The sequence below is a fragment of the Cygnus olor genome, chromosome 3 (genome assembly GCF_009769625.2).
Source record: "Cygnus olor isolate bCygOlo1 chromosome 3, bCygOlo1.pri.v2, whole genome shotgun sequence".
NCBI lineage: Eukaryota > Metazoa > Chordata > Aves > Anseriformes > Anatidae > Cygnus > Cygnus olor.
In genome coordinates this window covers 114,302,356-114,326,323 of record NC_049171.1, presented here as the reverse complement: position 1 = coordinate 114,326,323, position 23,968 = coordinate 114,302,356, and the positions used below count along the sequence as shown (strand labels likewise).

General features: G+C 42.3%; 2 long non-coding RNA genes across 3 annotated transcripts in view; both read left to right on the top strand.

Moving 5' to 3' along the window:
• The window catches only part of LOC121067785, a 29,301-nt gene extending 14,583 nt beyond the window's left edge, over positions 1-14,718 (top strand). Inside the window, exons 3-5 of the long non-coding RNA XR_005818449.1 lie at positions 8,365-8,591; positions 10,280-10,341; positions 14,565-14,718. This is a non-coding gene — a long non-coding RNA (uncharacterized LOC121067785). The remainder of the gene's footprint in view (positions 1-8,364; positions 8,592-10,279; positions 10,342-14,564) is intronic.
• Positions 14,719-15,248: 530 nt separating this feature from the next.
• Positions 15,249-23,242, top strand: LOC121067784. Of its 2 annotated transcripts, XR_005818447.1 has the most exons (4): positions 15,249-15,430; positions 16,841-16,917; positions 18,507-18,652; positions 20,818-23,242. It is a non-coding gene; the product is annotated as an uncharacterized LOC121067784 (long non-coding RNA). The 2 variants fall into 2 exon arrangements; XR_005818448.1 differs by lacking the exons at positions 15,249-15,430; positions 16,841-16,917 and adding an exon at positions 17,858-18,002 and having other exon boundaries at positions 20,818-22,020.
• Positions 23,243-23,968: the final 726 nt, after the last annotated feature.

Sequence of the window (23,968 nt, the reverse complement as noted above, 5' to 3'; positions counted from 1 at the left end):
AGTTGTGATGGGAAATATAAAAGGTTTCTGTTCCATCTTGCATTTGTACATAGCAGGAGAAAATTGCAGTTGATGGGAATCTTGATACAGGCAATGAAAAGCAGTGGTGTACAACTCTGTTCTAGGGGTGAGAAGAGACAGAAAGAAAAGTTAGTGAATGTTTTTGCTGCTTTGAAAGGCATTAACTTCATTAACGTCCTAGAGACAAAGGCTATAGCATGGTCAACCTACAGACAAAAGCACCAAAATGAGTTAATGTTATACAAAGTACATGCACAGATCTTTGCATCAAAATAATACTTCCATGTTTATGCTTCAGAGTTAGTCATTACAGTTTGTCAGCATGTTTTGCGTGGGTTGGGATAATGATTTCTGCAAGACTGTTACAGTCTAGCTGGGAAAAGCAGCAATTCTCATGTGAGTTTTGTCACTTTAAAATTTATGCAACTGAAAAGGCCTAAAGAAATTATTGGCTGTAGATAACTATATTTGGTGATTTGGGATGGTGAAGAGAAGGCTTAATAGTTCACATTCTGTTTGTAATATGTTTGTAATATTTACTGTACGTTGAACCCACACAAAGGTATAACAGCTGACATAGCTGGAAGCCGCTTGGATCCCACCACTGAAATTGAGGTAAGGATTTATATCTAATCCCCCATGCCCAAAACAGAAAACATACGCCTTCACATCAGGACGTGGGGCAGCAGTTTTCTGGTCACGATGGAGGAAGCTGGGGTGTAACAGTGTTTGAGTATCTTCTTGTGGTGTTGTAGGGAACAGCGCCAAGCTGTTTTACTTCTCGCTTGATCTAAGTTGTTCTTCAGCCTTATGACCTGCACTGTCTTTCTACAGGGGTAGTGAAATCCCAAACATGCAGACCCCAGTATTAGCATAGCCAAGCTCCACATAAAAAAACTCACAGTAAAACAGCCTTGCTGCAGCCAAACCACATGTAAAAGCAAGCTGTGAAACAGACTCAACACTGCCAAACCACATGTAAAAGCATGCTGAAAACCACCCTCCGCAGAGCCAAATTATGTATAAATTGGTGATGAACAGTCAAGGTCTGCATGTTTATTGGAACAACTCAAGGCTGTGGAGAATCCCTCACACAATTCACCTTGTCCCCCACCTAATGTCCAAGCAAAGCCATCCAGCGATGCTCTGAACAGCCCCATTCCCAAGCCTGGAGTCACCAGGTAGTGGTTTGGTGGATTCGAGATCAAGCTGCTCAATATTTGAAAGTAGTAAGCAAAAGAATCAAGCCCAGAAAGAACAGAGGGATAATTTTTCTTGTCTCATTCAGACAGAACTGATATTGCTGGGTTATTCCCTCTAATATATCTTATTAACCTTTCTGACCACAGTGAGAAAATCGGTCTGTCAAGGGATGGAAAGAAGCATCTGGTTCTTGTGATTAATCTTTCTAGCTAGAAATGAGTGAGATACAATTAGGAATCCCATTTTCAGTTGTACTGACTTCAAAAAGTAATCTTAAAAAAAGAAATCATTACAAAAGAGGGATAACGGGAAGAGTTGAGCTACCAATTCACTGATGTTTCACAACCTGAAATGCAGAGAGCTTTTAAATGGTTTTGTGACATATTTCACGTGCTTTCATTGCAGTTGTTTTTCCAAGAAAAAAGTATTTGGGGGTATAACAGCCTTTTTCTTACAGTAGGTCTCAAAGCACCTCACAAAGGAGCTCAGTATCATTATTCCCTTTCTACAGCTGTAAAAGCTAGCAGGAAGATGTGAAGGGACTTGCCCAGTGTTGTGCAGGAGGTCAATGGTAGCCCTCAGTGCAGAACCTGCATCTTCTGAGCCCACATTTCTGGCTTTTAAACTTTCTTCTTAGTTATCCGAAGAGGGCTTGTGTTGGAAAAGGCTGCTCACAGAAACTGGTAGAAGTGATTTTAAGGGTGTGCTCAACAAGCGAGAGTTAGTTTTGCTTTTCTCTTGCACTGTTTTGTTTGAACATGTTGTTGTTTAATATGCCATGAGGGAGTTTGGGAACTGACTTCTGTGGGATAATCCAGGATTCCCGGCCTTTGACACACAGTGTAGCTGTTGAAATCAGGGGTCACGGCTTCCCTGGGTGCAAAGCAGAAGGGCTTGATGGGCTTAGGTGAAGAAATTTCAGTACATACAAGCTGAGGATTTAGCTAGGGGACCAAACTCGCATTCAGTGTAAGGGGGGCATTAATCTGATAAAATCAGTTCTACGTTTAAAAATTAATAGGGTTTTTATCCATTTCCAGCTGAGCAGTCTGTCAGTATGTAAATACCATAACTTATTTACACATTTTAAGTTCTTTAAATGCAATGTTAGCCGCCTTGTTTTTCTGTTGCTCGTTCCAGGCTCACCTTTGCAGTCGCGCCTGCCTGACGGCTACCAGCAGGCAGAGGCGCGGGGCTGGCTGGTACGGAGCAGTGCGGGGTTACAGGGAGGTGTGTGGCTGCTCGCCCACTGCCCCACTTTAGTCACAAATGTTAGCTATTGCCAGGTGAAAAGAGGGTTCAGGAGCAAGCAAGTGCATTGTCCAAGCTCTCCATGCTGCACCTGTCCAGCTCTGGCAGAAGTTGGTCCGCTTGGTAGAGACCTGAGCATCTCACTGTCAGTGAGAGACATCATGGAGGAGATGACAATTCAAACAGAGCAGAAACACTCTGCAGGACGTTAAAAAGCTCAGTATTGTCTCTAAGAAGTACCAGCTAGTGCAGTTAAGATAAACATGTGACATACTCGACTCATACAAAGTATTTTCTCAGGACTACACTGATGATAGTAAAAATGCCTAAAGCAATATATGAAATAAAACAGCCCCATGTCTCAAAAGCGATCTTGTAAAGCCCAGTGACGAGTCTGACTAGAGGGGAAGAAACAGAGCAGGGCAGCAAGGGAGGAAGGGGAACCACTGCAACACAGCATGGGGATCCAGGGTAATATCCTGAATGTCAATTTTGCTATCAATTTGAATTTTTTAAATCATCTTAAGAGCAAGAGTAAATGAATGGGGTGGGAGAGGAAGGCATGAAGATATTAAAATGCAAGGTTTGCTTTTTTATCACCAATTATGCATTTACATTCTGTTCATTGCTTTTACGCTATTTTGCTGTTCTCTTATATCTGTATGTATGTTTTTACATCTCATTATCTGATGTACTTTAACAAAATATGTGAACTTAAGAACAAAAAGCCAAAGCCCACATTTGCTCATGCCAAATCTTATCTCTTTAAGATAGAAGGTTAATCATGTACACAGCCACAGTGTGGTTAAAAATAATCCTTCTGTCTCTGCAAAAATTATACTTTATAATCGGCTTTTAACTAGCTCCACCACCACCACCAAATCAACATGTGTATGTATATTCTGCTTTACGAAGCTAGAGGCTCTGCAGATCATAAGGCAGATTGATATCTCCCGAAACGCTTGTCACTTCAATACTCCATCAAATCGCTGTGGATAGAGTTAGGTTTTCCCACTTGGAATTCAGTGGGAAAATCTTTCCTGGATTTCAGCAAACGCCCCAAGCCAGGGACTGATTTGGCAAGGTCAGACTGAAAACATCTCTCCACACTTACTTAGAGCAAGGCACGGCTCAAACCCTGCTTTGTCCAGCTGTCAAAAGCCTGAAGTGGGAAGTCAGTTCGGCCGCAAAGACATAGAGATTGATCAACCAGAAATATATCCATCGGAACTTGGGAGCTGAGGTGTCTCGGGATCCTTCTCCCTAGGCTTTTCAGCAATCATCCCTGCCAGAAATACAACAAACACCCATTCTTTTCTTAGCTCCTTTGGTATCTATTAAGACTCAGTTTGACAGCTTCAGCTTCTGGATTCCTGCTGCAGCAGCCCACTCCTGCTTGTACACTCTTGAGATAGGAGTCAGTGGGGGCAGGACCTGCTAAATACACCGACACTGGGAGAAATGGGTTCAGAAATGCTTCCTCTTCAGTAGGAGCTGGGAAAGAAAATTTAATTGAAGTACTCTACCCGTCTAAGGCCAATAGGGAGAAAACCCATCAGGGTTACTTAGGACGTTAGAGCCAGATAATTTAGGAGTTCAGAGCTACTGTGTCTGTGAAAGAGCAAGGCCCCTTTCGTCATGCCCTGCTTGCCTTGAACAGACTTGGGAATTAAATCTGTGCCCCTCACAACAGATCCTCCATGGTGGGAGTGAAATCTGAAAGAGAAGGGGCACAGCCTGAGCCTCTCTTCTTAGGCAAGAGTCAGAGGACATTTTGCAAGGGAAATGAAGTCTCCTGATGTGTGAGCTGAGAAGATGAGGTGGGAATGAAATAAATAGGACAATCCATAAAAAAACAGTATGCAGACAATTTTCTGACTAGTTACAGGACGCTATCAAAATGGCAGCAAATTCCCATTTCCACCTAGCCACTCTTAAAGCCTACAAGTGCTAGCCCTGTATGTAGATGAAAGGGGAGGCTCACTGAATTTGTCCCACTATAATCAGGCACAAGAACAGAACAAGTACAAAAACAGTTGTTAGGGGTTTCCTCCCCAGTTTAAAAATATCCTAACCTCATCAGTGACCCTGGTACAGAGAATTTCTTTCACCTTAAGCCCTCCAAATTCTCAGCCAGTCATTAATCCTTAGGATGTGCCCTTTGCCTTCATCCTTATTGGACAATCCAACCTATTTCTTGTCTGCCTTTGGGGCAGATAACCTCAAAATATTAGCTCTCAGGAAAACTGGATGTATTTGCTTCCAGGAGGGAATATACTGAAATTAAATAGTAGTGCTTATGTAAAGTACTGACTCTAATTATCCTTGCTTCTTTTTTAATCTTTTCAATTGTTTCATACAGAATTATCATATTTCCAGAAATATTTAATGACCCCATTCTTATTCTTGAATTGTTTTATTTCTAAGTCTCTATCTTGTATTCTGTGCGCTCCTGAAAACAATTGGACCCCAGACTATCAGCTCCTTGGAGATTTCTTTATTTGCTGTGCCTTACCAACATGTATTCTGGAAAGATCATCACTGGACCCACAAGAGATAGGGGAAAGTTTGAAAGTGGTACTTCACTGTGGTATTTTTATAGTGTTCCCCAATGGTATGTTTGCAGCAGTTAGGAGAAGGAAAAAAAATAAATAAAAGTAATAAAGAAATGTACATCAATCAAAGCAGCTAATCAGAACAAAATGCTGATTTCTGTCTCCTGTTCTGTTTCTTTTTTGGATGGAGTATAGTTGCTGATATGTATGCTGGTCTTCTAATCCTTTAATGGGGGCACAGGCTTTTGAAGACTCCCTCTCAGAGGTGCTATTACGAAATATATGCTTCTAATTTAACTTCTCATGCCATATTACAGTAGCCTGAAGCAATTGTAGGTGTTGGGTTTGTGAGAAAAGCCCAATGTTGATGTTTATCAGATGACCTTTTAAAGGGTAATATGGGGGTTATCCATTGGCATGATTGAGACCATATGTAGATCACTTTTCCCAGGCATTTCTTACTGCTTTTCAAAATCCCATCTATTTTTACCCAAATTCAGCCAGGTACCTTTCATCTCTGGTATGTTTATGGGCATTAAAAAATGAGTCTGAAACAAAATGTTTGCTTTTTTGGAGTAATTTCTATTTGAAAAGTCAAGAAGGCTTGAATGTGTAAATATATTGTCAGAACATTGCTATTACAGATACCAACAAACCTTTATTTTTGAACATTTTAGATGTATACAGCAGTTTATCCTTTTTCTTCTCCTCTGTGTCGTCCTTCCTTACAAAGGTTTCCTGAAACACTACGGACAGGAAAGGAATTTTCTCCATGGGATTCAGCTGTTCGTGTTGAATCTAGGCACCAAAACCCGAGGCTGGGTGCAGCCAAGCAGTCCTTGCGCTCAATCTCAGGTCACTTCTCAGAGGTAGGGCATATGGGTTTGGTGCTGAGTGTTCGGGCAATGACCTTGCAGTGATGTATTGCTATAGAGATGCTGAGATCTGGGGTTTTAGTAAAATCCATTATCCCTGTTACAGAAGAGAGGGGTGGAAGATGGATCTGCCCCAGAGCTGTACATCCGAGATCATCCTTTCTGCTGCTTTAGAAGTTCAGCTTTTCCTTCCTAGTTCATCACCTTGGTAGAGTCCTTGCTGAAGACCAGCTGTTTCCTGCAAGTCTTCAAAAATGTCTTATTACAAAATATTTCTGTTTTTTCTTTCAAGGAGATCTTTGAGAAGAAAATCTTCTTTCAGAGAAGATCTTTGCATTATCAGGGGGTGAGGAAAAGTAGCATTGTAAGCTTTACCACAAAGCAGAGTTCAATACACTTTATGTTGAGGTAAGGTTACACGATGGATTGTCTAAAACAACTTAATGTTTTAGGCAGTTAATGTTGAGCACCTGCTGATATTTTGAGGTTTTGGTGTCCCAGATTTGTAGTTCATTATTGGGAAAACTTAATTACTCCACTAGTACTGAGACAGGCTTAGGAGGTACAGAGAAACATGAAGTGAAGAAACATGGACCCGAAGGTTATACGTGTGCTGCCATCACAAAGAAACTAAGGGAGGAGCGGTGTGTGGTACCACAAAAAAAGTACTACTAAGTGAGAAGATTTTCATTCCTGTGAACTTAAAGGTTTTTGCTAAGTATCAGACTCTTAAAAGCTTGGCTTACATGGCAGTGTACTTCCCTTAGACTAATGTACTCAACATGAAGATGGACAGTGAAACGCTGGGCCTGTAGCATAAGATATCAAAACACAGGGAGCTCATGGCTAACTTCCACTTGAAATGCTACGAACTGGCAGTGTCTTTACATTAAAAAATGGAGCACTTGTTTCTCTAGGGTTGGGGTACCTGTGTCAGGGCCCTGTATCAGGCTGTAATGTTCCTGCTCAGCTGTATCAGGGCTCCCCACAGCCTATGACCCCATTTTTGCCCGGGCCCATCAGTTCCCCATCTCATAAACGTGTGCCACTTCGTTACTATCAAGTGTCAGACACAGGTTACGGAGGGCTCACACTCGAGCTACTGTGCATCAGTAGCAGCTCCCATAAGCCCTGAGCATGGCAAATGCAAAATCATGACCTCTCTACATTTCTTTCCTTGTGGGGTAGAGCAAGTGGCACTCCTGGCATGTCCTGCAGGCTGAGAACATGCACACGAGCAGTCACCACCGCGCAGCCAACATGCGCTGACATGTTAAGCCACAGGAATTCGGTTGAGGCAGAGCTTTTCATCAGCTTGTACTAGAAAGATAAAATGCTGCCCCCATTGAAGGCAGTGGCAAAACTCTGGTTGGCTTTGCAACAGCCAACATCTCACCCTTCTGGCCGCTGCCCTCGGAGCTGGAAGGCCAGGATGCGGACGGTGCTTTCACAGCTCACCTGCTCTAGAGGAATGGGGAGCTTTGAGATTTTGGAGGCCGCCATGGCAGTGCAGTAAGCACGGAGGCCGGCAGTCAGGCTTTGATTTTCCGCTGCAGTCACAATAGCTCCTTCTCCTCGAAAACATTACACAGGTTGGGGGTTTTCTGGGGAGCATTAATGTATCTCCCTTTAGTCCAAATGCATGAATTACGTTCAAATAGCATGGGAATGGCTTATCCATAAATTCTAGTAATAACTGCCATGAATAATGCTATCTAGCCGGTTGTACTGCTCTCCCTGCTTTCGTTCTCCGGTAGCTTGCAAAAGCAATCAACATCAAATTTAGGGTGGATTTAGCAAGGGGATTTGGACTTCTTAATGTGAAAGACGGCTTTGAAAAATTCAGCCTTAGCAAACAGCAGCTAATAATAATGATAACAATAATAAAGATAAGCCGATTCATATCTCCCCACCCAAAACATTTATATAATGAATTAGTTAATTGTATTTTATCTGCTTCTAATGGGTGGGTTGCTAGCCTTTGCATTGCAGCAGACCTGGGGGAGCTCTCATGCAGTCTGATGCCAAGAATATGTGTTATTTCATATTCTGTTATTTGCTTTGAGTTTAAGGTGGTGAGAGGAAATTCCCCTGCAATCAGCTATAAGTGGTTTTACAGTGAGCAAGTCTTTTCAGTGCTTGAACATCTCTCATTAAAGGAAGAAAAAAAAATCTCTTTATCTGCTTTTTGTAGTTCAGTCATTTACCATATATCTAGGTAGAAGCCTTAAAAAAAAACATCCAACAGCTCAAGCATTAGAACGTACAAAAATTAATTCCCGTGTCATTTTATCTGCCTAATTGGGCCTAAAAATAGCCTCTGGGAAGGAGGACCAGAAGCCTTGAGTGTCTGAGGCAATTTGTATCAATTATTTCCCAATGTACCAGTCACAAGTGAAAGCCCTTGCCTGAGTGCCTCCATTAGCCAGGTGTCAGAGCTCTCTCTGTTTTCATTTCAGGCTTTTTGCTGGGAACAGGGTGTGTGCGGGCTGAAAAGCACTGAGGAGGAACTGAGGCCATGGCTGATCCAGGAGGGTGCCCAGAGCAGCTCTGCAAGCGAGGTTAGTGCCTTCGCTTCTCTGTCATCACCAGTCCCTGAGAGCAATCACCACCCACCAACAGTTCCTCAAGATAAGACTGAGCCAGCTGGGAGAAGAAAGCCTTTGATATTTCACTGCCTCGCTGAGTAAGTATGCCATAACAATAATACTTTGAACTTTTACAGCACCTTTTCATACCAGGGTCTGAGTGCTATACAAACATTCATCCACTAAGCCTCATACCACCTATTGGAGGAAGCAACTTTTTATTGAACTCCTTTTATAGGCCAAATCTTCCAAAGAGTTCAGCATCCATTTTGTCTACGCTGGAAAACTTTCTTGCTTTGCATGAAGTACCTGTTAGTTTCTAGGTTTCCACTTTAGCCACCCATGCCCAGCATTGGTAAGGTCTGTACAACCTCTGCCCCAAACTGTCTAAGTCCTGGGCTTCTGCTGGTGTGCCCCCATAAAGCTGAAGCTCTTGTAAACTGCTTATCTCCTGCTTACAGCTCACGGGAACCTTCGTGAGCTCCTGATGAGAATTCTGTTGAACAAAGCAAAGCTTTGTCAAAATGCCGGTGGTCTTTCTGCTGTCTGTAGCCATATTGTTGGCTAATGTTGAATGCTATATGAAAAGTAGATATGTTTGTTTTCTTCATCATCAAAACTATTTTCCGTGATGCTATTATATTTGGAAGCAAAGCAAGAATATACTCGTCACAGTTACATACAAGCATACCATAGACAAATTAAAAAGAGAGATGCTACATCCCAGGTAGGCATTGTATTTTCATTTGTAAAGCATGCTACAGAATTAAACTTTGATCTTCATTTTGTCTGCTTTCTCAGTGAGAGAATACAGTCAAAGCCAGTTCTGGAATTGATCTATCTCTATGGAAAGTTGATTTTAAACTTGTGCCAAATGTCAATGAAGAATCACAGTTAAGGTTTCCATGCATAGAAAAACACTGGCTCATAGGGAGGATAGGCTAACAGTGCACTCTGCAGCCCAGAGGACAATATACATGCCTTCTAGTTACTAGTCCCTTCAGGGAGTTTACACATTTACAATTCAATACCAACACTATCCCTATAGCATTCAGAGTCTTCATCTTTACCCCCTTCCCCATGGCTGGCCAGAGCATCCAAAAGGTAAAGCGTTTGAGGCATTACATGGGACTAGAGCATTTGAGTCCTGCTCCACAAGTCGAACAATCCACTCACTGATGCCTTCAGCTCTTATTTCTACTGTTGCTACTGAAAAATCAATTAATTCTCTTGGCTACTTTAATTTTGGGGCACCGTAACTGTGTTGATTGCACCTGAGGCAGTCGTCACCTGTTCCTGTTGCTGAAGTACGCCAAAGCCTTTGGTCATTCAAATCCCACGAATTCAAGGTGTGGAATTCATATGCTTGTTGCAGTGACCCTAATCTCTTAAAACTGAGAAGTAAACTTCCAGCATACAGTTGCTTTTCTGAGCCAAACTTCTAATATTTTGAGACTTGCACGTCACAAATCGTAAGCGCAAAGTGGAGAAAAAGAGGAAATATAGAGTGATAGTCAAGCTAAAATTTATCAAATATATAATCTCTTCAAGCAAGGCTGTACTAATGTGGAAGGTGGAAGGCAGGGTGATTACTGGCTGTTCTTCCTTTATTTTATACTCCTGGGAAAAGAGAGACACACTGAAGACTGCAATATATATATATATATATATATATATGTATATAAAGGTATTAGAACTGTTTGAACTGTTTGAACTGCTGAAAAGACATGCCCTCCAAATCACTTTCTTAACTTTTCCTGTAATTCAAAAGCTGCATTTCTTGCAGCTCACGTCTCAGAGTGGACCAGCAGAGGTGACTGGGCATATAAGAATAACACTGGACAGAAGGTATGTATGGAAGGTGCTAATCTTTTGCCATATATATAAGGTATGCAATCACTTGGGAGATAATCTCTAATTTTGAAAAGGCAGTCTTTCATTTTGCAACAAATTAAAGACCAAACATACTGTTTCTGTGAAGCCCTCTCCAAGTTTTAGAGTTTAGCTTTAGCTCTCAAAAAATCCTCTTAAGACGAAACTCAGCTCGTGTAAATCAGCATAGCCTCCCTTCCTTGCAACTCAGACTGCAGCTGGGCATGAAATACTACAGTGTACGTTGCTGTCCTCTAACTGAGCTTCTCTGCCGCTGATTCCGAATGGTGATCGTCTTCCCTCTGGACAGCTGCTGCATCAATAAGGCAACCAAAGGTGAAATGATAGAAATCAATCTGCTTCTCATTAATGAGACGAATAGAACTATGCTGGGGAGAGAGATCGATGAAAGGGTGAGAAGAAGTGTTAAGAATTAGTTAAAAGAGGGATTGAAGGAGGAAGTTAGTATTTTTTCAGATAGTTTAGAATAAACTTTGGAGTGCTTTTGGATAAGTGTCTCACATGAGCAGTGTTACATACATTCTGAGTATACACACTTCTAGATAAAATGGGTTCAGGAGAGATGTCTCATGTTAGAGTGAAGGGAGGCAGGTGCTTTTATGTTTTCATGGTTTTCATAAAATATAGCTTTAAAATAAGAAAGGTACATTTTTCTTATAATGAAGAGCAGAATATATAGGTGTACAGAAACTGAGTCACAGAGCTTGCACAAATTTTCTATAGGTAGAAGATATTTGTGTGCTTTTACTTCCTTGTGTTCAAACATACACAAGTGCACACAAATAGCATGCATATAATTGCATGAGAGCCATTTATAAATTTTTGTTTCTCTTTTTACTTCTAGTTAGCGTACTCCTGTATTTGTAGCCTAAATTACTTTTTAGGATCAGAAAGTGATTCCTCTGCTAGCAGAAATAAAGAGACGAAGAATTTTTCACTCTGGATGCAATGACAAGCATATTATTGAAGTAGTTCTGGAGCATCTAGGGGGGGCACAAGACACTGTATGGTTTTGCTGCTGGGGAGCCATTTTTCTCAGGCCAAGCACCTTGCATTTTTCAAAACACAAATACAGTTTTGCTGCTTCTGGGACACAGGCCAGCTCATCTAAATGCAGCACTCAAGAGATGGAGAAAAGGCAATTTACCACAACACCTTTTCCATCTTGCTGCCTAGCTCACTGCTGCAGTTACAGATGGCCAGCATTTGTGTCTTAAACATTTATCTTGCAAAATATAGACTTCTATATAAAAAGTATTTAGCGGTGCAAAATATTTTCCTTAAATTTAAATTTTCATCGTTTCAATTTTTAGGAAACATTTTGAAATTTCAGATGTTGTTTTTTCTCCTTTTCATCACCTTCCTTCTGTCTCACACTGTGAATACTGTAGATTTTTGCCAAGGTTAGAAGATTTGGGTGGGGGGGTGGGGTGTTCATTTTCTCTTTGCCACTTTATTTAAAGTTTTACCTATGCTGTTACTAGACTGTCTTCAGACCTTGGCTAACACGGGTTCTCAGTGTCCTACTACACCTCATCACGAAGCAAGTACACTGTGATTAAAGGCTGCATTAGAACTGGCTTCCTTTTTTTCTTTACCTGCTCTGTCAGTTTTGTGAAGCTTGCAAAATCACAAACTAGATATGAAAATATGTAAGCACATTTTAAAATTTGGACATTGGGGTTTTTCTTGCAGCCAGTGGCAGATGGGAATGATTAGCAGAAAAGAACAGAAGTGAAAATTTTTACAAATATTTTGGGCAAAAGAATGCACTTTGTCCCAGTTTGAACCCTGTGAAATATAAACTGCTTCAAAATGAAATGACTCTTTAAAAGACTCCACTAATTATCTCTGTGCCTTGTACATGCAAGTTGAGAGCAGGGTCTTGACAGGCTTTGGCTGAAAAGCAGGGTTTCAAGTTCACAAGAAACCAAGAAACCTCATCTTTTCACATTTGGGTTACATTCCAAGTCCGACTGAAGTGAGTAGCTTTCAAAATCCTGGTGAACTGCCGTTTCTGAGAACGTTTTATTACAAACACACCAGCACACACTGCTTCTGAAATAAAGCCTGGTTCCTGGGAGCTCCAGCCTCCTAGGCCTGCAGCAATCCTTGGATAAGCAAGATGTAAATGTTTTGCTGCTGGGTGCATTTGAGATGTGCTGGTTTGTTTTCTGACAGAATTCATTGCCAGACTCAGTGACAGCACACAGGATTTAAGGCCATGAGCTCCTACAGTGGAGTAAATTGGTATTTTGCAACTTAACATTGCTTTCTCAGAAAAGGCTAATTCACCTGTCCTAGAAAGGCTGGACTTGGCTCTCAGCAATTTAGAGCAGTGAAGATATTTGTTTGAACAGCATATTGGAGTTTTTCATTAATTTCCAGGCTTGCACTGGAGCCTACACGTCTCGTGCTTTTGCTTTGTTATTTTATAGCAATGCAATCTCGTTCAGCTCCTGCAGAGTTACTGTGAGAAAAGGGACTGATTCTGAGTGTTCTTCCAAAAGTTTTGTAATATTAATGGAAAATCTTGCTAAAAGGAAGAGCATGCATCTGGTGGCGAGCATTTATCCCCATCAGGTAAACCTGCAGAAAAGTTTATCAGCTGTTCAGACATGCAAGTTGAGATCAGGTTTTTATCAGGGTCTTACTGTGACACTTTTGAATGAAGTTTTCTGAACTGGGAGCAGTTCTAGGAACTTGCATTTCTTAGCATCTGTATGATTTATACTGTGCATTTAAGGTGGCTAATGACTGCATTTGCCAGATTCTTATAATTTGTGACTACTGTGAGCAACTGACACTTTCTTGGCCATCCATTTGAGGATCCAAAATGCTGCCAACGGTCAGTTCTTTCCATGGCTACCCGCAGCAATCAGAGGGCACCCGTGCTTTCTGCCGGGGTTTTTGAGGAGCGCAGCAACAGCAGGCTCGCCGCAGGGCTGCGCCGGAGGAAATGAGAACAATCGGCAGGGAAATACAACCCAAAATAACAAGTTGGCCTCCAAAGAAAAAAAAGGTCACTTCTTGAAAGCCACTGTTTGAGAGCGGGGGGTGAAAAAGAGTGAGCAAACGAGGGAGACTCAATGCCTCTGTGGTTCCAAAGAATTCCTTTTTATAAGCAAAACAATGCTGGAGAACAATGCAAATACTTGCAGTGCTTTCGAGGCAGTAGATTAATTTTTTTTTTCCTTATAGAAAGTAAATTGGAACTGCTTCCATAAACAATAGGCATTGGCTACAGAAGAAAGTGTGAGTTTTGCAGAGATTTAAAAATAACCAAAAGTAAGGAGCATATTGGCAAAGCGTTCTGTTTTCTCAGAATAGTAGGGAAAATGCGATGCAGCCTCAACATTTGAAAAAGAGAAAGGCTAAGAAAGCAGATTGGGAGACATAATGTGGTAAACTTTGAATACGCCAGGTTTTGTTTTAGAAGCCAATGTTTGGCGATAGATTACCTCATGATGGGAACAGTGAAATGGATTGCAGACTTTGACAGCTCTTTCTCCAAACATTTAAAATCTTTCAAAATATTGTTCTTCGGTAGACCAGTATATTCCAACTAATTATACTGACATGTACTGTGTCCCGATTCAGTTTGGTGCTGAAAGCTGCCCAAACCTGAATATTCATGAATTCCAGGCAAAATCATGGCTTGCTCTGTCTTCACACAGCACCTGGAACAGGGTGCAAGGGCACAGCACAAATAATAAAAACAATAACCAATGCATCAACCTCAGCAACTTTAACTTTATCTTTGCTTTATCTAGCACTTAAAAAAAAAAAAAAAAAGAAGCTATGTTAGTGGTGTTACCTGATTCCTGACCTCTGTAATTACACCGGTGCTAAAGTTACGGCAGCTGCAGTTCTGTTGTTGGAGAGGGCTCTTGTACTGGTAAAGCTCTTTTGATTTTCTGAATGAAAATAAGCTTCCCAGTATGCCCCTGTACACAGCAGTAAAACAATGGCTGCACTAAAGAGGGTTTGGTGCTTAAAAACAGCCTTTTTTTTTCTTTCTTTTAGTGTAGGTGAGTCTCTAATGAGGTAATAGTCACAAAAATGTCAATGTTACAGCCAGAAAGCCTTTATCTGATATATGTGGAGAAATAAGAGATGTCAATATTTTTGTGCTGGCTATCTGGCTTGATAAATGCAAGTTTAATTACTCTGTATAGGTTTGACTTGGACAAAGTGGCTGCATGCTTCTCTCTTTCCTTGTCCCATTGGAAGTACAACATTGCTGAGAAACAACTGAAGTTTATAGGTATTTCAATATTAGTCTTCACCTTTCATGTCCCTTGCTGCTGCCCATCAGCATGTACATTTTAGTTTTCTTTCAGCCTTTTCATATGAACTTCTTTGAAGTTCTGTATGACTTAGAATGACTCTTGGGATATATGTTTTGTCTTGTAAAGTTTCCTGGCAAACTGCTAGTCTGCACCAGCTAAAGCTCCCGGCAACTGGCCATCTGAAGCTTTACTCCAAACAGGAACGACTGTAACTATGTTTCTTTAAAATAAACCTCAGGGAACCAGGTAACTGAAGGGATTCGCAGCCTCTGAGGGCATGTTATACTCCACAACCAACTTGACCCACAGGCCTGGCCATGGCTGGTCTACGGTGCACAGCTGCCCCTAAATTCAGGATCAGACCCTTTGGGCCCCTCTGGTCAACACAGGGACTCCCTCAGAGTCCCTCCCTTGGGTTTGTATGGATGTAGCACATCCACATCCTCAGACAAGAGCGGAGAAGCTGGACTCCATTACAGTTAGCAGAAAATTTGAGTAGTTAACATCAAAATTGGTGATTCGAGCATAGGCTTCAGTGGCAATGCTGATGCAGTCTAAAGGTTTCTCTGAAATCTCCTCTAGGCTGGTACAGCATCAAAGACCATCTGCGCTGATGGGTGGAGGTGCACAGGCCTTTGCTGGCCAGGATAGCAGCATCAGTCCAGCACCAGATGAGCACATCTTCACTGCTTGGATAGAGACTGGACCAACCCCTGATTTGTGGAAATGGTCCTCTCCTGCTTCATCATGAGGTAAATTGTCTGGTGGCTAACGGGCTATGAGTGTGTGGTGGAGGAAAACAGAAGGCCTTCAAACCTCCAGGGCTAATGACCTCACACCCTCAGATATACAGTACCACTCAACCTGTTCTCAGGCAAGTGACAGTATCTCAGTGTCCCTCTCGGAGGTCCCCAGCTGCCGTGCGTCACACACTAAAAAGCCTGACAGGTAATCCAGTTGGTGTGAAGAGGGCTGCAGGTAGGTAGCCATCAGGAGAGCATGAAGGCCGCAGTTGTTTCCAGAGCCTGAGGAGTAGCAAGAGGTCCCTGCTCAGACCTAAGCAAGAACGAGCACAGTTATACTGGCCTAGCTGTTATGATTTAAGGTAGTTTTAGTGATTAACTGCAAAAGTAGGATAAACAGCACTGTACAGTAAATAAACTCTCTATGTAAGACATGACTCAGGGCACCATGCCAGGCTATCACTGCCAGACTTGGAAGTATTCAGCTTTTTGCATGTTTTGATGGAAACTTTTGAAGAATAGATTTCAGTACATGAGTGACCCCTGGCATTTTGTACCCTGCCATCATAGTAACCTGTACTCCTCTCTTTTTATCCCTGTTTCTGTGTACACAACACCAAAACAGCAAAAGGGACAAGCTGGTTTGCTCCAGGAGAGTTGTGGCAAACAGCACAGCTTGTATGGATATCTCAGCAACCAGTCTGCAAACTCTAAACAGGACCAAGGTCTGTATGCACCAAGGCCTCTCAAAAATGTGCTGTAATGGTTGAGACCTAAGGGACCCAGCAGTGTCAGCTTTGAGAACAGCAATGATTTTCAACAATCTCTGCTTGTGTCTACACTTCCAACGCTAAATCAGTCTAATTACTTCTGGGTTCTTGCCCATCATGTTATGAAATGCTTCAGAGGTTAAAGGAAAAAAAAAAAGAAGATCAAACCATGGTCCAAACCTCAGGAGGAAGAAGGCATCTGTCAGGACAGGCTCTTACCAGAAATGGTATAAAGAATCCTTGTTTACTAAATCTTTCAAGTCTGTAGCTAGTTCAAAGACACCTCACAGTCCTCCTCATTAGAAGAGCAAAAGAACAAGTGAAAAGCCTTCAAACTAACTAATTAAAAGCAGTAGCTGTGTGTACTGTGGTGTGGCAGGGATTTCTGTTTGATTTTTTTTTTTGGTATCCACCAATGGTAGAAGAAAGTTCCTTCCAAGGTGATAATTCTGCCCCTGCATTGAAATGTGAACAAAGGGAAACTTTCTCCATTTCATTTGGATTTATTCCCATCATTTGTAAACAGTGTTAACATAAAGAAAATTCATGACACACTCACTTACTAAATGTGTTAGCATGAGTGATAAAAGATCTTAAGAGCTCTCAGAAGGCAGTTTGCTCTTTAACATAACATTTTTTTTTCTTGAAGGTGTGTTGTTGAAGAAGTATGTGAGAGCAGAAAAGAGTTAAAATAGCATTGTCATCCCCTGAATAGAACATACCTAGGTAAGTGAAACACAGCTGTGACATTCACCTGCAACACAACCGAGAGCATCAGTAAAGTAAAGGGGACAGAGCATTGCAGCAGCTCTCGCATTTAGTAAGCATGGTAATAACAATGACGAACATCACTCTTTTCCTGAGAACAGAGATAGGGATGGGGACAATAAATAACCTGCAGGATGCCAGGCAGGGGCTTGACATTTCCTACAGCCATTTCTCCTGAGTCCCAGCTGATGTGCTGCCTTCCTTGGGATGACCACCTCTCACTGATTTCAGTGAAAAGTAAATTGTGTACAGCCGTGTTGCCAAAAATGCCAGCTTAGGTCCCACTGAAGCATGGTGTTGGCTGCTGCTCTTGGGCATTCCTCCCCCACTCATTCCTTGTATGATCTCTGCAGGGATTCATTACAAATTAATTCTTTCCATTCTTTTTTTTTTTTTTTTTTGAATTTCCAAGGGGTATCAGTTGACATTCACAGCCATTCACAACCTCTCCTGTGCTCCCCAAGCTTCATATTACACCTGAACAATTTCACTGCCTGAATCTGGCCTGTACTTCAGCTTAAGGGGAAAGCTAACCAGTGCTTGAGTTTTGGAGAAAGACTGGAGCCTTCAGCTGTAAATTTTTCTTTTGGCGTGTCTCCTCAAGGTCCATTCACATTATACTTTGCAAGTGACAAAACAACGCTGCTATTTATTAAAAACAATGGCACTCTCATAATTTTGATTAAAAAACAATGGCTCAGGGGTGATGATGACTAAATATAACTCCCACGTTTTCCCCAGTGCCTGGGCAGAGTGAGGTGGAGCTCGGCACTGGAGTCTCCCTGATCCTTCCACGGATATCGGCATCTGCCACACCTGGGGTCCACAGCAAAGCTCTTTCCTCCAGAGGCCGAGAGCTGAGTCTACAGTTTCCACCAGGGTAATCGCCTTTCCCAGGCAATAACAAGCACTTCCTAAGAGCAGCTGTTTAAGATGGCTCAGAAGTGAGGAGAAGAATGTGGTTAATAGTTAAGACCATGAATCTGGCTTCCATGTGTGGCAGGGAAGAGCTACTTTTTGATAAAATACCAGTCAGATGCTCGGTATTTTTTGTGGTTCCTTTTTGCGTTCAAAATTTAATGTCCCCTTGCACTATTAGTATTATTTCTTTTGCAAAAGGATTTACATAGGTAAATCGTGCCTGTTCAGGGACAGCCATAATTTTAGACTGTTTAAAACACAGAAGTTATTTTTTAAGGCCCCGTAAGGAGAATTAGATGAAAAACCAAGAGCTCTAGTGTTTGCACTGCAGTTAGCTGAAACACTGATTTTTTCTGCGCTAGTGAACTATGCCTGGGGTACTCAGTGGGCACGTTACAGGGAATGGAAGGAGCACACCTCAGGAAGGTGTAGTGCACTGCACACATTGCGGCAGAGAGCTTTTTGCAGTCTGCAAATGCTGTCCTTACTCTCCAAGCTGGTCTGCTGTTGCCATCTGCTGGATAAATCCTCCTGTTTTCAAATTTGATGATGAAGAGAGTGTCTGTTCTTATTAAAGAAATACTTGTGTCTTTTTGTGCTTTGTAAGACAGGCCTTTTCCCTGCAGGTCCTGTATGATACAGCATCTGCACCGGGTAGGTGCACGCTGAGCATGCTGTGGCTGGGCAAGGACTGCACAGATCTGGGGGCAGTTTGCTATTTCACATGCTCTTACTGCACTCAGCACAGTAAAACACCTCCTCCAAGCTGAAGGTAAGATCAAAACCACTCCTCCCTGAGACATCTTCCACTTAAAAACCAAAAAAATACCCCTCCAAAGGAAAATTCTCTCTTGCAAGTCTTCCATTCCCCTTGTTACTGTATTGTGCTCACAGAGTTGTGCAATGCCCATTCTGCATATGTTCACACAAGGATCACACAGAAACTTCACACGAGGAAGAGACCTAAGAACCCTATCCATCCCTGTATATTAAATCTATAATTTATTTCTATTTTGCATTGTTTTCATGTATTTCTTTCTAAACTATGTCTGGAGAAGTATTTCTGCAGTCTGCTTCTGTGAGATTTTATACAACCTCCTCCCTTGGGTACCTTTTACTTGCAATAGGAGTCTTAAAAAAATAATTTCTATTTCTTAAACATTCTGTGGCTAAGTATGGGACAGGTAAAATCGTATGCTTGCAACCAGCCTTAAGACAGACAGGTTGCTGGTTGCCATAGACATCCTTAACACCACGTTATCAGGTCCCAGTCTAAACTACAAGGCGTAATTCCCACGGTGTTAAATCCGTTGCTGATGGCTGATTACCTCCAGCTTGCAGGATTCCAAGAATCTGAGCTAGTGCTAACAATGGCACAAAGGTTTTAGAAAATGTCTTTGCTGTTGACAGGGTTTTAAAATCTTGTACTCAGAGTAGAAGTCAATGGGGTGTGAATCCACCCACGCCAAAGCTGAGAATATCAGGACCCCGTGACTGCTATGTCTCTAAGCTCCACTTACATACTGCCTATAAACCACCCTGCAACGTGCCTTTGCATACCAGAACAAGGGATATTTAAGCTCCTGGCCAGAGGTGCTATGGGCTCTTTCAGGTATCACAGTAAATTGTAGCTGCCACTTTACCAGGTGGAGGAGGTTTAAAGGCAAGGCATGTTAGCCCAGACGTGAGACAGTATTATGTTAGTTGGCTTCTAGTTGGCTCAGCCTGGGGACAACGACGACTTGTATCTTCTACAAAGCTATTACCTAAACATCCTCTATTAACCTGTGTGCTCAGCTTCGCTGGCAGAGCTAAGCATCTTCAATTATGCTGATCCACTTATTTCAAACATCCGCAGATCCCAGGCATCTACTGTGACTTGTAGGGCTCCTCATAAAATAGCAGACTTCACAACCTCTCTGTGCCGTGCCCTTCTTTTGATCCCATTGCTTTTTTCTTTTACTGCTACTTTTCTTGTAGATATTAAACGCTGCATCAACACTTGTTATTTGATCCTGCCAAGAAAGCTAATGAAGAGGTACTTGCTGCTCAGTTCAGAAGTGCCTGTGACCTGTTTTACCCTCCATGTGAGGACTATTTTAATCAATTACCCATCCACATCCTGAACTACATCTTCAGGGCATACGTATTTCTCCTCTGATGCCTATCTTGACATAGCTAAAATGCATAGGGAAAGCTTAGAAGTATCAGCCCAGCTGCTGTTTTCAGTCTCCTACTTTGTGCTGGGATAACAAGGTGTTCAAATGGGTTCTGACAGGCTTTCAAACATCGTCTCTCCAAGCAGACCTGTTTCTTCTGGTTAAAGGTTAAAGGAGGCTTTCAACAGTATGCCTAGCATGGAGTTACTTAACTATTTTAAGTGGAAAGTGGTCTGTCAGCTTCTGTTAGAAAGTCCCTTGGGAGCTCACTGTACCACTGGTAAGCACTCCTCATTTAAATCTTGGTGCTGCCGTGTTAGCTGAATTTGAATGGACACTCTAAAAATGTTCTTAAAGCTAATTGTGTGCCTGCTTTGATACATCAGGTTGTTACTACAAAGATATCAGGTGGTACAGATCTACTAGAGCAAATTAATCCTGGATGCACTTCAGAAGGAATGGTTCTTTCCCCTGCACTGTTGTCTGCACTGATTTATCCAACTAGACTTCTGTGATGTATACATAAACTGCACCTGGCATTTTGATCTCATTACAGCAAATCTAATTGTTCTTGTGCATAAGCAACAGCAGTAGACCTATAAGCAAGGGTTTAGGTGTGCAATCAAATATCATTTCCACTTACCAAGATTTAGTTGTTTCATCAAGCAAACTGCTCAGAGACCACATAACTAAATAAAAAAATTCCCAAGACATATTCATTATGTCTGCACTTTAAGCATGCCATTCTTATTGCTTGATATCCTTTCATTCCTGTCAGGAGGGACAGGAGCTTCTTCATGCACTATTTCCACCACGTCTGCCCATCTCTACTCCTACCACTGACTAATTGGTTTGGCTGCCTCAAGATGACCTCTGAAGAGATGTAACCTTTGAACCCATGGTAAGAACTTGATTCTCTACAAAAGACATCTAAAAGAAGAGGATGGAAAAGAAAACGCAATCATATTTTGTTCCTCCAAAAATACAACAACCCCACTCCAGCAAAATCCTACTTTCCAGCCTGACGGTGCTGGCCCAGCTCACTTACAGAGCTGCAGTCACCACGTTCCTCCAGGTTATCGTTTCCTCTAGATTGCACTGCTGCAAGTCAAGGTGATTGAAGCGTGGGGGTGTAAAGCAATCTGCAATGGGTCAGTAAGCTGTTGCAAGTCAGTGTTAGCTGCTAAGATTTGATCCCAGACCCACTGACTGCCTGAAACAATGCGCTTGTCCAAGGGAACCATGAATCAAGTGCTGTAAACCATGCTAAATAAAAAATCTAGCATGCTTTTATTCTTTGGTTACACTTAAAACATTCAGCTTATTTATTTGGATGTTACATTACTGAATTTCAATTTTTATGCTTCTTTTTGGGAATCTTAGGCTCTGTTTATTCTCAGGGTTCAATTTCCATGTCCAGAATAAGTATCAAAAATGTCCTCACAGAATCTGAACCTGATCAGGTAGGAAACATGCACTGGTCTGTAGGAATAAAATTCTGCTCAGAATCTGCCCACTGTAAGTTGGAGGGACCAGTCCCCTTCTCTTTGCCCTTTGTCCTTCCTCAGCTTCAAATATATAGGGCATTCAGCAGGGTCTGCTAATTATTTTGGTCTTGTCCTATTCAGTTTAAGCTTTCATTTGCCTTGATAGAAGATTTGGACAACTTGTCTGTTGTTTTGCGTAATGCTTTTTAAGGTTGCGTCCATACTACTGCTTGATGTGGAAGTTGTATTGGTGACATTCTCAAGGCATGTCCTCAATGTGTCTCTTGTTATCTCACCATTTGTGATGCCCGAGGTTGCCTTGTCCTATTTAGATTTGTGATGTAGAGGAGCTGACTTGCCAACTCATATGGAAGTTTGCACTCACTGTGGAGTGACTTATCCTATCAAATTTCTGCTGTAGGTTTCTGTGGCCCTGCTCCGTGAAGAAGAGCTGACATGGTCCCGTTGTTGGCAACTTTTATTTCTGCATCAGCATAAAAGATATTTTTAATACTACTTAATAAAAATACTTTTAATACTACTTAATACTATTTTTAGATGCTGTTTTTTTAAAGTTTAAAAGATGTTCAAAATCATTTGTTTAGTTTTGATGTTTGGTTCCCTGATATTCATTGCTTCATAGTTAACCCAGAGCAATATTGTCATCACAGCATTTCTTCCTCCATAAATAAGAATTTGCCAGTAAGAATTTCTCCCTTTGGTTATTTTCCTGGTGGCCTTGTCAACGCCCTGTGGAGCCACCAGTGATCTCACCAAGGAGCAGCGGGGGCCGTTCTCTTGAGCTGAATGGTGACAACAGGAGGTTGGCGGAGGTCAGTGGGGCTTTTGCTGGCACCCTCAGCCTTAAACAGCATGCCTTTGGTGACTGTTCCCCTGCACTGAAATCTTGTAGCATGCAAGTGCTGTTGGAAAGCAACCAGGAGATATCGCACCTCTGTCCTACAGGTGACCTCTCACCCCTTATAGCATCAAAGGCAGAAATCTGTCGGGTTCAGTGTGAGCTGATTTAGGTGCCTAAATACCATGGAAAAACTGTATGCAAGCTGCACATAACAGCGGTGGCTTTCTCCCAGCCCAGCAGAGCTGGATTTCCTCTGGGACAGCTGGAACAGGGGAATAAACCACCTCTCCCCAGCTGGAGCACAGGCAGCTTGCAAGCCGTGCCACGGCCTGCGAGGCAGGAAGGCCTTTTCCATCAGAGGGCTGATGGTTCTGAGGCAGCCTCTGCAGGAAAGCCAGAACAATGGGAAACCAGAGTTAACCTCGCTTCTCCAGGCGGATTTGGGGATGAAATGGAGGAGGAGCAGCGCTGGCTCGGTGCCACAGCTCTGCATGCGGTGGGGATGGAGAAGCTGCGATAACATGGCTCCTTGGCTGAGGCTTTAAAAAGAAGGCGCTCACTTTTTCTGTTGTTTTTTCAAGCATTACATAAAAGTTCCCCTCAAAAGGCCAAAGGCAGCTGTTTTCTTAGGACAAGGAAGTCAGGAAGAGGCAAAGCAGGCAAAAACATCAGATAAGTCTGGGAGAGGAAAAAAAAAAAAAAGGGAAAAAGAAAAACTTGGCTAACCTATTTTTCCCCCCTCTTAAACAGCCAAACCTCTGCAGAGCTCTGTCTAGGAGGAAAAGCAGAGCTGACGACTGACAACCGGTACCCGTGCTCCAGTGAGGACCGCTGCTCTCGCTCCCCTCTGGGCATCCTGGAGGAGAGCCAGGTCCAACCTGAAGCTCCAAGGTTGAGGGGTTTTGGGGTTTTGCAGTTGTAGCGCCTTGTCACAAGGTGGCAGGGACGTGACACTTTCTGGCAGGCTCCCGTTCAAAGCCTCACTGCTTTCCTTCTTGTTAGCTATAAATATATGGAGTTAGCAGCAATCCCCCGTCATTGTCTTTGAAACCGTCCTTGGGATAGCTCAAAGGGAGGGTAATTAGTTATTTCAAAGCTTCAATATTTTACCTCTTTGCACTAAAAAAGGAAAATGGCTTTTGTTTCTCCTGCCTGCAAGCCAGAATGACATTGGGAGGGAAGTTATGTTAGTTCTGGCTTCCGAGCATGGATGCACAGCTTTGGGCTTCTGGTAGCAAATGTCTGCACACATACAGGACCAATTCTCTTCTTTTCATGTGCTTCCCACTGATAGCTTTTACCCTGTCAGATGCCAGGAGTTTTTGTGATTTTCCTGCTATGCTCTCCCAAGGATGTTGCAGGCTGCTGTGGCAGGGAGTGGGGCTGCTCCTCGAGCATCTCCATACTGAATTCCGCCTGCCACGATAAAATCAGGTTTGTGTTAATAAAATACTAATACGCATCAGGTAAATATTGAGTTAATCACTGTTGTCCAAGCTGATCGCTGTCTCCTTATGTTTGCTTGCCTGGCAGTCTTTAGAGACAGGAGATTGTCAGGTTTTTTATCTGAGGTACACACA